The sequence below is a fragment of the Eubalaena glacialis genome, chromosome 2 (assembly GCF_028564815.1).
Source record: "Eubalaena glacialis isolate mEubGla1 chromosome 2, mEubGla1.1.hap2.+ XY, whole genome shotgun sequence".
NCBI lineage: Eukaryota > Metazoa > Chordata > Mammalia > Artiodactyla > Balaenidae > Eubalaena > Eubalaena glacialis.
This window is the reverse complement of record NC_083717.1, coordinates 91,662,726-91,680,973: the sequence shown is the minus strand read 5'-3', so window position 1 is coordinate 91,680,973 and position 18,248 is coordinate 91,662,726.

Sequence of the window (18,248 nt, the reverse complement as noted above, 5' to 3'; positions counted from 1 at the left end):
TCACATGCAAATCCAACCTCCAAAAAGGTTTCAGCTCACACCAGTCAAATGACCATCAGCAAAAAGTCTACAAACTGTAAATGCTGAAGGGATTTTAGAGAACTGTGTACCTTGTAGCTGCTGGTGGGATGTAAAGTGGTAAGAGCACTAACGAAAACTGAATGGAGCTGCTTTAAAAGGTACAAATTGAGCTACCATATGACGCGGCAGGGCACCTTTTGGGCCTGTAACCTAAGACCACCAGAATCGGAAAGACAGAGGCAGGCAAATGTGCACTGCAGCATTACTGAAATAGCCAAGACGTGGAAGCAAAAAAAAGGTCCATAAACAGATGAATGGACAAAGAAGAAGTGGTATACGGACTAAATGGAATAGTAGCCTCGGGAAAAAAATGAAAAATGCCGTTTTCAGGACTACAGATGAGCCTAGAAATAATCATATCAGGTTAAGTAAGTCAAAAGGGAATGACAAATATCCTATGATATCATTTATACCTGTTATCCTAAGATTGCTACAAATGGACATATTTCCACAGAAAAAGACACTCACAGACTTATAAAAGAAACTAATGGTTAACCAAAATGAAAGGTGGGAGGATGGATAAATTAGGATTATGGGGCTAACATACATATACTAATGTATGTTAAATGTATAGAAACATATAACATATAAACTCTATGAATTATATAATCACCAATACATATAAAATATATAATGACAAAACACCTACCAAATACCATGCGAGGTCTACTCAACATTCTGTAATAAGACACATGGTAACAGAATCCGAACATGAACAGACATATGTATGAATCATTGAGCAGATTCTGTACAGCCAGACAATCACAACACTCTAATCCAATATTCTCCGATAAGAAATAGAAATTAAATTAAAAAACAAACAGAAGTAAGGAGACATAAACTTCTGGGGGCTTGTCCCAGCACATTCCCCTCTAATTTACAACCTCGGAACACTACGTCCAGGAAGACTCTGGTGCCCTAATAACAAGAGTTGAGAACGTAATGATGCTGCCGCCTAGTGGGTGTTTCCCACAACAGCAGCTTTAAACCCAGTGCTAATGGTTGCTTAATAGTCACAAGGACTCAGGGCTGTAAATGGCATCTGCCCTCAAAAAATGCCCTGGGGTAGGGAATAGGCAAGAAAATCCAACACATGACAAATCTTTCAAGAAGTCAACATGAAGAGGGAAGTTGTACTCACACTTTAAAAAAAAAAGGAAAACAAAAAAATGGACATGCCTAAAGCTCAGTACAAGGAATTATTAGCCACATACAAATCCAACCTCCAAAAAGGTTTCAGCTCACACCAGTCAAATGACCATCAGCAAACAGTCTACAAACTAGAAATGCTGAAGGGGTTTTAGAGAACTGTGTACCTTCTAGCTGCTGGTGGGATGTAATGGGTAACAGCACTAACGAAAACTGAATGGAGCTGCTTTAAAAGGTAAAAATTGAGCTACCATATGATGCGGCAGGGCACCTTTTGGGCCTATAACCTAAGACCACCAGAATCGGAAAGACAGAGGCAGGCAAATGTGCACTGCAGCAATATTGAAATAGCCACGACATGGAAGCCAAAAGAAGGTCCATAAACAGATGAATGGACAGAGAAGAAGTGGTATATGGACAGAATGGAATATCAGTCACGAAAAAAATAAAAGAATGGCATATGCAGCACCACAGATGAGCCTAGAGATAATCACACAACGTGAAGTAAGTCAGAATGCGAAAGACAAATGTCCTATGATATCCCTTATGTTATCTGAAAATTCATAAAAATGAACATATTTCCATAGAGAAAGACAATCTCAGAATGAGAAGACAACTTATGGTTAAGCCAAAGAAATGGTGTGAGGAATGGATAAATTAGGATATTGGGGTTAACACACATATACTAATACATATAAAAAATATAATCCCCAAAGACCTATGGAATACCAAGAGTGGTCTACTCAACACTCTGTAATAACCGACATGGAAAAGGACCCAAAGATCCATAGATATATGTATATGTGTAAATGAACAAGATTCTGTACACCTAGAACAAAAGACATTTTTCAATCAAATTTGCTCTGATAAAAACTACAACTTAAAGACACAAACAAGAATTAAGGAGGCTAAAACTTATCGGGGTTTGTCCTGGCACATTCCACTCTAATCTGCAACCTCAAAGCACAACTTGCAGCAAGGTTCTGTTTCCCTAGCAAGCAGAGTTGGCAACTTAGAAATGCTGCCACCCTAAGGCCGTTTCCTCAAAGAGCAGCTTTAAATCTACTGCTCATGGTCACTAATATTCACAAGGACGGCAGGGCTGTAAATGACTCATGCCCTCAAAAAATGTCCTGGGGTAGGGAATGGCCATAAAAATCCAAACGCGGTAAATTTTTCAAGAAGGCAATTTGAAGTTGTAAGTTTAGCTCAATCTTAAAAAAAATGAAAAGGACACTGAGAAATGCAAAACATCAGGAATTATTAGACGCATGCAAATCCAATCTACACAAAGGTATCACCTAACACCAGTCACAATGACCATCAGCAAAAAGTCAACAAACAATAGATGTTGAAGAAGTTGTGGAGAATAGTGTAACCTCTCGGTCTAAGTGGGATGTAAACTGGTAACAGCCAATAATAGGAACAGAATGGCAGTGCGTTTAAAGGTAAAAATTGAGTCACCATATGATCCGGAAGGCCCACTATTGGGCCTGTCACTTGTGAAAGCCAGAATCAAAAAGACACGGGATGGAAAATCGTGTATTGCAGCAGTATTTACAATAGCTAAGACATGGATACAAACAAAATGTCCATCATCAGATAAATGGACAAAGAAGAAGTGGTATACGTACCGAATGGAATAGTAGCCTCAGAAAAAAATGAACAGTGCCGTTTTCAGGACTACAGATGAGCCTAGAAATAATCATATTAGGTTAAGTTATTCAAAAGGGAATAACAAATATCCTATGATATCATTTATACATGTTATCCTAAGATTTCTACCAATGAACATATTTCCACAGAAAAAGACACTCACAGACTTATAAAACAAACGAATGGTTCGCCAAAATGAAAGGTGGGAGGATGGATAAATTAGGACTATGGGGATAACATACATATACTAATGTATGTTAAATGTATATAAACATATAACATATAAACTCTATGAATTATATAATCACCAATACATATAAAATATATAATCACGAAACACCTGCCAAATACCAAGGGAGGTCTACTCAACATTCTGTAAAAAATTACATGGTAACAGGATCCGAAGATGAACAGACATATGTATGAATCATTGAGCACATTCTGTACAGCCAGACAATCACAACACTCTAATCGAATTTACTCCGATAAGAAAGAGAAATTAAATTTAAAAAACAAACATAAGTAAGGAGACATAAACTTCTGGGGGCTTATCCCAGCACACTCCTCTCTAATTTACAACCTCGGAACACTACCTCCAGGAAGACTCTGTTGCCCTAGTAACAAGAGGTGAGAACGTAATAATGCTGCCGCCTTGTGGCTGTTTCCCACAACAGCAGCTTTAAACCCAGTGCTAATGGTTGCTTAATAGTCACAAGGACTGCAGGGCTGTAAACGACACCTGCCCTCAAAAAATGCCCTGGGGTAGGGAATAGGCAAGAAAATTCAAGTTTTCTTTGACAAGTTTTTGAAGAAGTCAATATGAAGAGGGAAGTTGTACTCACTCTTTAAAAAAAAAAAGGAAAAGAATAAAAAGCACATGCCTAAAGCTCAGTATAAGGAATTATTAGTCACATGCAAATCCAACCTCCAAAAAGGTTTCAGCTCACACCAGTCAAATGACCATCAGCAAACAGTCTACAAACTGTAAATGCTGAAGGGATTTTAGAGAACTGTGTACCTTGTAGCTGCTGGTGGGATGTAAAGTGGTAAGAGCACTAACGAAAACTGAATGGAGCTGCTTTAAAAGGTACAAATTGAGCTACCATATGACGCGGCAGGGCACCTTTTGGGCCTGTAACCTAAGACCACCAGAATCGGAACGACAGAGGCAGGCAAATGTGCACTGCAGCATTACTGAAATAGCCAAGACGTGGAAGCAAAAAAAAGGTCCATAAACAGATGAATGGACAAAGAAGAAGTGGTATACGGACTAAATGGAATAGTAGCCTCGGGAAAAAAATGAAAAATGCCGTTTTCAGGACTACAGATGAGCCTAGAAATAATCATATCAGGTTAAGTAAGTCAAAAGGGAATGACAAATATCCTATGATATCATTTATACCTGTTATCCTAAGATTGCTACAAATGGACATATTTCCACAGAAAAAGACACTCACAGACTTATAAAAGAAACTAATGGTTAACCAAAATGAAAGGTGGGAGGATGGATAAATTAGGATTATGGGGCTAACATACATATACTAATGTATGTTAAATGTATAGAAACATATAACATATAAACTCTATGAATTATATAATCACCAATACATATAAAATATATAATGACAAAACACCTACCAAATACCATGCGAGGTCTACTCAACATTCTGTAATAAGACACATGGTAACAGAATCCGAACATGAACAGACATATGTATGAATCATTGAGCAGATTCTGTACAGCCAGACAATCACAACACTCTAATCCAATATTCTCCGATAAGAAATAGAAATTAAATTAAAAAACAAACAGAATTAAGGAGACATAAACTTCTGGGGGCTTGTCCCAGCACATTCCCCTCTAATTTACAACCTCGGAACACTACGTCCAGGAAGACTCTGGTGCCCTAATAACAAGAGTTGAGAACGTAATGATGCTGCCGCCTAGTGGGTGTTTCCCACAACAGCAGCTTTAAACCCAGTGCTAATGGTTGCTTAATAGTCACAAGGACTCAGGGCTGTAAATGGCATCTGCCCTCAAAAAATGCCCTGGGGTAGGGAATAGGCAAGAAAATCCAACACATGACAAATCTTTCAAGAAGTCAACATGAAGAGGGAAGTTGTACTCACACTTTAAAAAAAAAGGAAAACAAAAAAATGGACATGCCTAAAGCTCAGTACAAGGAATTATTAGCCACATACAAATCCAACCTCCAAAAAGGTTTCAGCTCACACCAGTCAAATGACCATCAGCAAACAGTCTACAAACTAGAAATGCTGAAGGGGTTTTAGAGAACTGTGTACCTTCTAGCTGCTGGTGGGATGTAATGGGTAACAGCACTAACGAAAACTGAATGGAGCTGCTTTAAAAGGTAAAAATTGAGCTACCATATGATGCGGCAGGGCACCTTTTGGGCCTATAACCTAAGACCACCAGAATCGGAAAGACAGAGGCAGGCAAATGTGCACTGCAGCAATATTGAAATAGCCACGACATGGAAGCCAAAAGAAGGTCCATAAACAGATGAATGGACAGAGAAGAAGTGGTATATGGACAGAATGGAATATCAGTCACGAAAAAAATAAAAGAATGGCATATGCAGCACCACAGATGAGCCTAGAGATAATCACACAACGTGAAGTAAGTCAGAATGCGAAAGACAAATGTCCTATGATATCCCTTATGTTATCTGAAAATTCATAAAAATGAACATATTTCCATAGAGAAAGACAATCTCAGAATGAGAAGACAACTTATGGTTAAGCCAAAGAAATGGTGTGAGGAATGGATAAATTAGGATATTGGGGTTAACACACATATACTAATACATATAAAAAATATAATCCCCAAAGACCTATGGAATACCAAGAGTGGTCTACTCAACACTCTGTAATAACCGACATGGAAAAGGACCCAAAGATCCATAGATATATGTATATGTGTAAATGAACAAGATTCTGTACACCTAGAACAAAAGACATTTTTCAATCAAATTTGCTCTGATAAAAACTACAACTTAAAGACACAAACAAGAATTAAGGAGGCTAAAACTTATCGGGGTTTGTCCTGGCACATTCCACTCTAATCTGCAACCTCAAAGCACAACTTGCAGCAAGGTTCTGTTTCCCTAGCAAGCAGAGTTGGCAACTTAGAAATGCTGCCACCCTAAGGCCGTTTCCTCAAAGAGCAGCTTTAAATCTACTGCTCATGGTCACTAATATTCACAAGGACGGCAGGGCTGTAAATGACTCATGCCCTCAAAAAATGTCCTGGGGTAGGGAATGGCCATAAAAATCCAAACGCGGTAAATTTTTCAAGAAGGCAATTTGAAGTTGTAAGTTTAGCTCAATCTTAAAAAAAATGAAAAGGACACTGAGAAATGCAAAACATCAGGAATTATTAGACGCATGCAAATCCAATCTACACAAAGGTATCACCTAACACCAGTCACAATGACCATCAGCAAAAAGTCAACAAACAATAGATGTTGAAGAAGTTGTGGAGAATAGTGTAACCTCTCGGTCTAAGTGGGATGTAAACTGGTAACAGCCAATAATAGGAACAGAATGGCAGTGCGTTTAAAGGTAAAAATTGAGTCACCATATGATCGGGAAGGCCCACTATTGGGCCTGTCACTTGTGAAAGCCAGAATCAAAAAGACACGGGATGGAAAATCGTGTATTGCAGCAGTATTTACAATAGCTAAGACATGGATACAAACAAAATGTCCATCATCAGATAAATGGACAAAGAAGAAGTGGTATACGTACCGAATGGAATAGTAGCCTCAGAAAAAAATGAACAGTGCCGTTTTCAGGACTACAGATGAGCCTAGAAATAATCATATTAGGTTAAGTTATTCAAAAGGGAATAACAAATATCCTATGATATCATTTATACATGTTATCCTAAGATTTCTACCAATGAACATATTTCCACAGAAAAAGACACTCACAGACTTATAAAACAAACGAATGGTTCGCCAAAATGAAAGGTGGGAGGATGGATAAATTAGGACTATGGGGATAACATACATATACTAATGTATGTTAAATGTATATAAACATATAACATATAAACTCTATGAATTATATAATCACCAATACATATAAAATATATAATCACGAAACACCTGCCAAATACCAAGGGAGGTCTACTCAACATTCTGTAAAAAATTACATGGTAACAGGATCCGAAGATGAACAGACATATGTATGAATCATTGAGCACATTCTGTACAGCCAGACAATCACAACACTCTAATCGAATTTACTCCGATAAGAAAGAGAAATTAAATTTAAAAAACAAACATAAGTAAGGAGACATAAACTTCTGGGGGCTTATCCCAGCACACTCCTCTCTAATTTACAACCTCGGAACACTACCTCCAGGAAGACTCTGTTGCCCTAGTAACAAGAGGTGAGAACGTAATAATGCTGCCGCCTTGTGGCTGTTTCCCACAACAGCAGCTTTAAACCCAGTGCTAATGGTTGCTTAATTGTCACAAGGACTGCAGGGCTGTAAATGACACCTGCCCTCAAAAAATGCCCTGGGGTAGGGAATAGGCAAGAAAATTCAAGTTTTCTTTGACAAGTTTTTGAAGAAGTCAATATGAAGAGGGAAGTTGTACTCACTCTTTAAAAAAAAAAAAAAGGAAAAGAATAAAAAGCACATGCCTAAAGCTCAGTATAAGGAATTATTAGTCACATGCAAATCCAACCTCCAAAAAGGTTTCAGCTCACACCAGTCAAATGACCATCAGCAAAAAGTCTACAAACTATAAATGCTGAAGGGATTTTAGAGAACTGTGTACCTTGTAGCTGCTGGTGGGATGTAAAGTGGTAAGAGCACTAACGAAAACTGAATGGAGCTGCTTTAAAAGGTACAAATTGAGCTACCATATGACGCGGCAGGGCACCTTTTGGGCCTGTAACCTAAGACCACCAGAATCGGAAAGACAGAGGCAGGCAAATGTGCACTGCAGCATTACTGAAATAGCCAAGACGTGGAAGCAAAAAAAAGGTCCATAAACAGATGAATGGACAAAGAAGAAGTGGTATACGGACTAAATGGAATAGTAGCCTCGGGAAAAAAATGAAAAATGCCGTTTTCAGGACTACAGATGAGCCTAGAAATAATCATATCAGGTTAAGTAAGTCAAAAGGGAATGACAAATATCCTATGATATCATTTATACCTGTTATCCTAAGATTGCTACAAATGGACATATTTCCACAGAAAAAGACACTCACAGACTTATAAAAGAAACTAATGGTTAACCAAAATGAAAGGTGGGAGGATGGATAAATTAGGATTATGGGGCTAACATACATATACTAATGTATGTTAAATGTATAGAAACATATAACATATAAACTCTATGAATTATATAACCACCAATACATATAAACTATATAATGACAAAACACCTACCAAATACCATGCGAGGTCTACTCAACATTCTGTAATAAGACACATGGTTACAGAATCCGAACATGAACAGACATATGTATGAATCACTGAGCAGATTCTGTACAGCCAGACAATCACAACACTCTAATCCAATATTCTCCGATAAGAAATAGAAATTAAATTAAAAAACAAACAGAAGTAAGGAGACATAAACTTCTGGGGGCTTGTCCCAGCACATTCCCCTCTAATTTACAACCTCGGAACACTACGTCCAGGAAGACTCTGGTGCCCTAATAACAAGAGTTGAGAACGTAATGATGCTGCCGCCTAGTGGGTGTTTCCCACAACAGCAGCTTTAAACCCAGTGCTAATGGTTGCTTAATAGTCACAAGGACTCAGGGCTGTAAATGGCATCTGCCCTCAAAAAATGCCCTGGGGTAGGGAATAGGCAAGAAAATCCAACACATGACAAATCTTTCAAGAAGTCAACATGAAGAGGGAAGTTGTACTCACACTTTAAAAAAAAAAAGGAAAAGAACAACATGGACATGCCTAAAGCTCAGTACAAGGAATTATTAGCCACATACAAATCCAACCTCCAAAAAGGTTTCAGCTCACACCAGTCAAATGACCATCAGCAAACAGTCTACAAACTAGAAATGCTGAAGGGGTTTTAGAGAACTGTGTACCTTCTAGCTGCTGGTGGGATGTAATGGGTAACAGCACTAACGAAAACTGAATGGAGCTGCTTTAAAAGGTAAAAATTGAGCTACCATATGATGCGGCAGGGCACCTTTTGGGCCTATAACCTAAGACCACCAGAATCGGAAAGACAGAGGCAGGCAAATGTGCACTGCAGCAATATTGAAATAGCCACGACATGGAAGCCAAAAGAAGGTCCATAAACAGATGAATGGACAGAGAAGAAGTGGTATATGGACAGAATGGAATATCAGTCACGAAAAAAATAAAAGAATGGCATATGCAGCACCACAGATGAGCCTAGAGATAATCACACAACGTGAAGTAAGTCAGAATGCGAAAGACAAATGTCCTATGATATCCCTTATGTTATCTGAAAATTCATAAAAATGAACATATTTCCATAGAGAAAGACAATCTCAGAATGAGAAGACAACTTATGGTTAAGCCAAAGAAATGGTGTGAGGAATGGATAAATTAGGATATTGGGGTTAACACACATATACTAATACATATAAAAAATATAATCCCCAAAGACCTATGGAATACCAAGAGTGGTCTACTCAACACTCTGTAATAACCGACATGGAAAAGGACCCAAAGATCCATAGATATATGTATATGTGTAAATGAACAAGATTCTGTACACCTAGAACAAAAGACATTTTTCAATCAAATTTGCTCTGATAAAAACTACAACTTAAAGACACAAACAAGAATTAAGGAGGCTAAAACTTATCGGGGTTTGTCCTGGCACATTCCACTCTAATCTGCAACCTCAAAGCACAACTTGCAGCAAGGTTCTGTTTCCCTAGCAAGCAGAGTTGGCAACTTAGAAATGCTGCCACCCTAAGGCCGTTTCCTCAAAGAGCAGCTTTAAATCTACTGCTCATGGTCACTAATATTCACAAGGACGGCAGGGCTGTAAATGACTCATGCCCTCAAAAAATGTCCTGGGGTAGGGAATGGCCATAAAAATCCAAACGCGGTAAATTTTTCAAGAAGGCAATTTGAAGTTGTAAGTTTAGCTCAATCTTAAAAAAAATGAAAAGGACACTGAGAAATGCAAAACATCAGGAATTATTAGACGCATGCAAATCCAATCTACACAAAGGTATCACCTAACACCAGTCACAATGACCATCAGCAAAAAGTCAACAAACAATAGATGTTGAAGAAGTTGTGGAGAATAGTGTAACCTCTCGGTCTAAGTGGGATGTAAACTGGTAACAGCCAATAATAGGAACAGAATGGCAGTGCGTTTAAAGGTAAAAATTGAGTCACCATATGATCCGGAAGGCCCACTATTGGGCCTGTCACTTGTGAAAGCCAGAATCAAAAAGACACGGGATGGAAAATCGTGTATTGCAGCAGTATTTACAATAGCTAAGACATGGATACAAACAAAATGTCCATCATCAGATAAATGGACAAAGAAGAAGTGGTATACGTACCGAATGGAATAGTAGCCTCAGAAAAAAATGAACAGTGCCGTTTTCAGGACTACAGATGAGCCTAGAAATAATCATATTAGGTTAAGTTATTCAAAAGGGAATAACAAATATCCTATGATATCATTTATACATGTTATCCTAAGATTTCTACCAATGAACATATTTCCACAGAAAAAGACACTCACAGACTTATAAAACAAACGAATGGTTCACCAAAATGAAAGGTGGGAGGATGGATAAATTAGGACTATGGGGATAACATACATATACTAATGTATGTTAAATGTATATAAACATATAACATATAAACTCTATGAATTATATAATCACCAATACATATAAAATATATAATCACGAAACACCTGCCAAATACCAAGGGAGGTCTACTCAACATTCTGTAAAAAATTACATGGTAACAGGATCCGAAGATGAACAGACATATGTATGAATCATTGAGCACATTCTGTACAGCCAGACAATCACAACACTCTAATCGAATTTACTCCGATAAGAAAGAGAAATTAAATTTAAAAAACAAACATAAGTAAGGAGACATAAACTTCTGGGGGCTTATCCCAGCACACTCCTCTCTAATTTACAACCTCGGAACACTACCTCCAGGAAGACTCTGTTGCCCTAGTAACAAGAGGTGAGAACGTAATAATGCTGCCGCCTTGTGGCTGTTTCCCACAACAGCAGCTTTAAACCCAGTGCTAATGGTTGCTTAATTGTCACAAGGACTGCAGGGCTGTAAATGACACCTGCCCTCAAAAAATGCCCTGGGGTAGGGAATAGGCAAGAAAATTCAAGTTTTCTTTGACAAGTTTTTGAAGAAGTCAATATGAAGAGGGAAGTTGTACTCACTCTTTAAAAAAAAAAAAAAGGAAAAGAATAAAAAGCACATGCCTAAAGCTCAGTATAAGGAATTATTAGTCACATGCAAATCCAACCTCCAAAAAGGTTTCAGCTCACACCAGTCAAATGACCATCAGCAAAAAGTCTACAAACTATAAATGCTGAAGGGATTTTAGAGAACTGTGTACCTTGTAGCTGCTGGTGGGATGTAAAGTGGTAAGAGCACTAACGAAAACTGAATGGAGCTGCTTTAAAAGGTACAAATTGAGCTACCATATGACGCGGCAGGGCACCTTTTGGGCCTGTAACCTAAGACCACCAGAATCGGAAAGACAGAGGCAGGCAAATGTGCACTGCAGCATTACTGAAATAGCCAAGACGTGGAAGCAAAAAAAAGGTCCATAAACAGATGAATGGACAAAGAAGAAGTGGTATACGGACTAAATGGAATAGTAGCCTCGGGAAAAAAATGAAAAATGCCGTTTTCAGGACTACAGATGAGCCTAGAAATAATCATATCAGGTTAAGTAAGTCAAAAGGGAATGACAAATATCCTATGATATCATTTATACCTGTTATCCTAAGATTGCTACAAATGGACATATTTCCACAGAAAAAGACACTCACAGACTTATAAAAGAAACTAATGGTTAACCAAAATGAAAGGTGGGAGGATGGATAAATTAGGATTATGGGGCTAACATACATATACTAATGTATGTTAAATGTATATAAACATATAACATATAAACTCTATGAATTATATAACCACCAATACATATAAACTATATAATGACAAAACACCTACCAAATACCATGCGAGGTCTACTCAACATTCTGTAATAAGACACATGGTTACAGAATCCGAACATGAACAGACATATGTATGAATCACTGAGCAGATTCTGTACAGCCAGACAATCACAACACTCTAATCCAATATTCTCCGATAAGAAATAGAAATTAAATTAAAAAACAAACAGAAGTAAGGAGACATAAACTTCTGGGGGCTTGTCCCAGCACATTCCCCTCTAATTTACAACCTCGGAACACTACGTCCAGGAAGACTCTGGTGCCCTAATAACAAGAGTTGAGAACGTAATGATGCTGCCGCCTAGTGGGTGTTTCCCACAACAGCAGCTTTAAACCCAGTGCTAATGGTTGCTTAATAGTCACAAGGACTCAGGGCTGTAAATGGCATCTGCCCTCAAAAAATGCCCTGGGGTAGGGAATAGGCAAGAAAATCCAACACATGACAAATCTTTCAAGAAGTCAACATGAAGAGGGAAGTTGTACTCACACTTTAAAAAAAAAAAGGAAAAGAACAACATGGACATGCCTAAAGCTCAGTACAAGGAATTATTAGCCACATACAAATCCAACCTCCAAAAAGGTTTCAGCTCACACCAGTCAAATGACCATCAGCAAACAGTCTACAAACTAGAAATGCTGAAGGGGTTTTAGAGAACTGTGTACCTTCTAGCTGCTGGTGGGATGTAATGGGTAACAGCACTAACGAAAACTGAATGGAGCTGCTTTAAAAGGTAAAAATTGAGCTACCATATGATGCGGCAGGGCACCTTTTGGGCCTATAACCTAAGACCACCAGAATCGGAAAGACAGAGGCAGGCAAATGTGCACTGCAGCAATATTGAAATAGCCACGACATGGAAGCCAAAAGAAGGTCCATAAACAGATGAATGGACAGAGAAGAAGTGGTATATGGACAGAATGGAATATCAGTCACGAAAAAAATAAAAGAATGGCATATGCAGCACCACAGATGAGCCTAGAGATAATCACACAACGTGAAGTAAGTCAGAATGCGAAAGACAAATGTCCTATGATATCCCTTATGTTATCTGAAAATTCATAAAAATGAACATATTTCCATAGAGAAAGACAATCTCAGAATGAGAAGACAACTTATGGTTAAGCCAAAGAAATGGTGTGAGGAATGGATAAATTAGGATATTGGGGTTAACACACATATACTAATACATATAAAAAATATAATCCCCAAAGACCTATGGAATACCAAGAGTGGTCTACTCAACACTCTGTAATAACCGACATGGAAAAGGACCCAAAGATCCATAGATATATGTATATGTGTAAATGAACAAGATTCTGTACACCTAGAACAAAAGACATTTTTCAATCAAATTTGCTCTGATAAAAACTACAACTTAAAGACACAAACAAGAATTAAGGAGGCTAAAACTTATCGGGGTTTGTCCTGGCACATTCCACTCTAATCTGCAACCTCAAAGCACAACTTGCAGCAAGGTTCTGTTTCCCTAGCAAGCAGAGTTGGCAACTTAGAAATGCTGCCACCCTAAGGCCGTTTCCTCAAAGAGCAGCTTTAAATCTACTGCTCATGGTCACTAATATTCACAAGGACGGCAGGGCTGTAAATGACTCATGCCCTCAAAAAATGTCCTGGGGTAGGGAATGGCCATAAAAATCCAAACGCGGTAAATTTTTCAAGAAGGCAATTTGAAGTTGTAAGTTTAGCTCAATCTTAAAAAAAATGAAAAGGACACTGAGAAATGCAAAACATCAGGAATTATTAGACGCATGCAAATCCAATCTACACAAAGGTATCACCTAACACCAGTCACAATGACCATCAGCAAAAAGTCAACAAACAATAGATGTTGAAGAAGTTGTGGAGAATAGTGTAACCTCTCGGTCTAAGTGGGATGTAAACTGGTAACAGCCAATAATAGGAACAGAATGGCAGTGCGTTTAAAGGTAAAAATTGAGTCACCATATGATCCGGAAGGCCCACTATTGGGCCTGTCACTTGTGAAAGCCAGAATCAAAAAGACACGGGATGGAAAATCGTGTATTGCAGCAGTATTTACAATAGCTAAGACATGGATACAAACAAAATGTCCATCATCAGATATATGGACAAAGAAGAAGTGGTATACGTACCGAATGGAATAGTAGCCTCAGAAAAAAATGAACAGTGCCGTTTTCAGGACTACAGATGAGCCTAGAAATAATCATATTAGGTTAAGTTATTCAAAAGGGAATAACAAATATCCTATGATATCATTTATACATGTTATCCTAAGATTTCTACCAATGAACATATTTCCACAGAAAAAGACACTCACAGACTTATAAAACAAACGAATGGTTCACCAAAATGAAAGGTGGGAGGATGGATAAATTAGGACTATGGGGATAACATACATATACTAATGTATGTTAAATGTATATAAACATATAACATATAAACTCTATGAATTATATAATCACCAATACATATAAAATATATAATCACGAAACACCTGCCAAATACCAAGGGAGGTCTACTCAACATTCTGTAAAAAATTACATGGTAACAGGATCCGAAGATGAACAGACATATGTATGAATCATTGAGCACATTCTGTACAGCCAGACAATCACAACACTCTAATCGAATTTACTCCGATAAGAAAGAGAAATTAAATTTAAAAAACAAACATAAGTAAGGAGACATAAACTTCTGGGGGCTTATCCCAGCACACTCCTCTCTAATTTACAACCTCGGAACACTACCTCCAGGAAGACTCTGTTGCCCTAGTAACAAGAGGTGAGAACGTAATAATGCTGCCGCCTTGTGGCTGTTTCCCACAACAGCAGCTTTAAACCCAGTGCTAATGGTTGCTTAATTGTCACAAGGACTGCAGGGCTGTAAATGACACCTGCCCTCAAAAAATGCCCTGGGGTAGGGAATAGGCAAGAAAATTCAAGTTTTCTTTGACAAGTTTTTGAAGAAGTCAATATGAAGAGGGAAGTTGTACTCACTCTTTAAAAAAAAAAAAAAGGAAAAGAATAAAAAGCACATGCCTAAAGCTCAGTATAAGGAATTATTAGTCACATGCAAATCCAACCTCCAAAAAGGTTTCAGCTCACACCAGTCAAATGACCATCAGCAAAAAGTCTACAAACTATAAATGCTGAAGGGATTTTAGAGAACTGTGTACCTTGTAGCTGCTGGTGGGATGTAAAGTGGTAAGAGCACTAACGAAAACTGAATGGAGCTGCTTTAAAAGGTACAAATTGAGCTACCATATGACGCGGCAGGGCACCTTTTGGGCCTGTAACCTAAGACCACCAGAATCGGAAAGACAGAGGCAGGCAAATGTGCACTGCAGCATTACTGAAATAGCCAAGACGTGGAAGCAAAAAAAAGGTCCATAAACAGATGAATGGACAAAGAAGAAGTGGTATACGGACTAAATGGAATAGTAGCCTCGGGAAAAAAATGAAAAATGCCGTTTTCAGGACTACAGATGAGCCTAGAAATAATCATATCAGGTTAAGTAAGTCAAAAGGGAATGACAAATATCCTATGATATCATTTATACCTGTTATCCTAAGATTGCTACAAATGGACATATTTCCACAGAAAAAGACACTCACAGACTTATAAAAGAAACTAATGGTTAACCAAAATGAAAGGTGGGAGGATGGATAAATTAGGATTATGGGGCTAACATACATATACTAATGTATGTTAAATGTATATAAACATATAACATATAAACTCTATGAATTATATAACCACCAATACATATAAACTATATAATGACAAAACACCTACCAAATACCATGCGAGGTCTACTCAACATTCTGTAATAAGACACATGGTTACAGAATCCGAACATGAACAGACATATGTATGAATCACTGAGCAGATTCTGTACAGCCAGACAATCACAACACTCTAATCCAATATTCTCCGATAAGAAATAGAAATTAAATTAAAAAACAAACAGAAGTAAGGAGACATAAACTTCTGGGGGCTTGTCCCAGCACATTCCCCTCTAATTTACAACCTCGGAACACTACGTCCAGGAAGACTCTGGTGCCCTAATAACAAGAGTTGAGAACGTAATGATGCTGCCGCCTAGTGGGTGTTTCCCACAACAGCAGCTTTAAACCCAGTGCTAATGGTTGCTTAATAGTCACAAGGACTCAGGGCTGTAAATGGCATCTGCCCTCAAAAAATGCCCTGGGGTAGGGAATAGGCAAGAAAATCCAACACATGACAAATCTTTCAAGAAGTCAACATGAAGAGGGAAGTTGTACTCACACTTTAAAAAAAAAAAGGAAAAGAACAACATGGACATGCCTAAAGCTCAGTACAAGGAATTATTAGCCACATACAAATCCAACCTCCAAAAAGGTTTCAGCTCACACCAGTCAAATGACCATCAGCAAACAGTCTACAAACTAGAAATGCTGAAGGGGTTTTAGAGAACTGTGTACCTTCTAGCTGCTGGTGGGATGTAATGGGTAACAGCACTAACGAAAACTGAATGGAGCTGCTTTAAAAGGTAAAAATTGAGCTACCATATGATGCGGCAGGGCACCTTTTGGGCCTATAACCTAAGACCACCAGAATCGGAAAGACAGAGGCAGGCAAATGTGCACTGCAGCAATATTGAAATAGCCACGACATGGAAGCCAAAAGAAGGTCCATAAACAGATGAATGGACAGAGAAGAAGTGGTATATGGACAGAATGGAATATCAGTCACGAAAAAAATAAAAGAATGGCATATGCAGCACCACAGATGAGCCTAGAGATAATCACACAACGTGAAGTAAGTCAGAATGCGAAAGACAAATGTCCTATGATATCCCTTATGTTATCTGAAAATTCATAAAAATGAACATATTTCCATAGAGAAAGACAATCTCAGAATGAGAAGACAACTTATGGTTAAGCCAAAGAAATGGTGTGAGGAATGGATAAATTAGGATATTGGGGTTAACACACATATACTAATACATATAAAAAATATAATCCCCAAAGACCTATGGAATACCAAGAGTGGTCTACTCAACACTCTGTAATAACCGACATGGAAAAGGACCCAAAGATCCATAGATATATGTATATGTGTAAATGAACAAGATTCTGTACACCTAGAACAAAAGACATTTTTCAATCAAATTTGCTCTGATAAAAACTACAACTTAAAGACACAAACAAGAATTAAGGAGGCTAAAACTTATCGGGGTTTGTCCTGGCACATTCCACTCTAATCTGCAACCTCAAAGCACAACTTGCAGCAAGGTTCTGTTTCCCTAGCAAGCAGAGTTGGCAACTTAGAAATGCTGCCACCCTAAGGCCGTTTCCTCAAAGAGCAGCTTTAAATCTACTGCTCATGGTCACTAATATTCACAAGGACGGCAGGGCTGTAAATGACTCATGCCCTCAAAAAATGTCCTGGGGTAGGGAATGGCCATAAAAATCCAAACGCGGTAAATTTTTCAAGAAGGCAATTTGAAGTTGTAAGTTTAGCTCAATCTTAAAAAAAATGAAAAGGACACTGAGAAATGCAAAACATCAGGAATTATTAGACGCATGCAAATCCAATCTACACAAAGGTATCACCTAACACCAGTCACAATGACCATCAGCAAAAAGTCAACAAACAATAGATGTTGAAGAAGTTGTGGAGAATAGTGTAACCTCTCGGTCTAAGTGGGATGTAAACTGGTAACAGCCAATAATAGGAACAGAATGGCAGTGCGTTTAAAGGTAAAAATTGAGTCACCATATGATCCGGAAGGCCCACTATTGGGCCTGTCACTTGTGAAAGCCAGAATCAAAAAGACACGGGATGGAAAATCGTGTATTGCAGCAGTATTTACAATAGCTAAGACATGGATACAAACAAAATGTCCATCATCAGATAAATGGACAAAGAAGAAGTGGTATACGTACCGAATGGAATAGTAGCCTCAGAAAAAAATGAACAGTGCCGTTTTCAGGACTACAGATGAGCCTAGAAATAATCATATTAGGTTAAGTTATTCAAAAGGGAATAACAAATATCCTATGATATCATTTATACATGTTATCCTAAGATTTCTACCAATGAACATATTTCCACAGAAAAAGACACTCACAGACTTATAAAA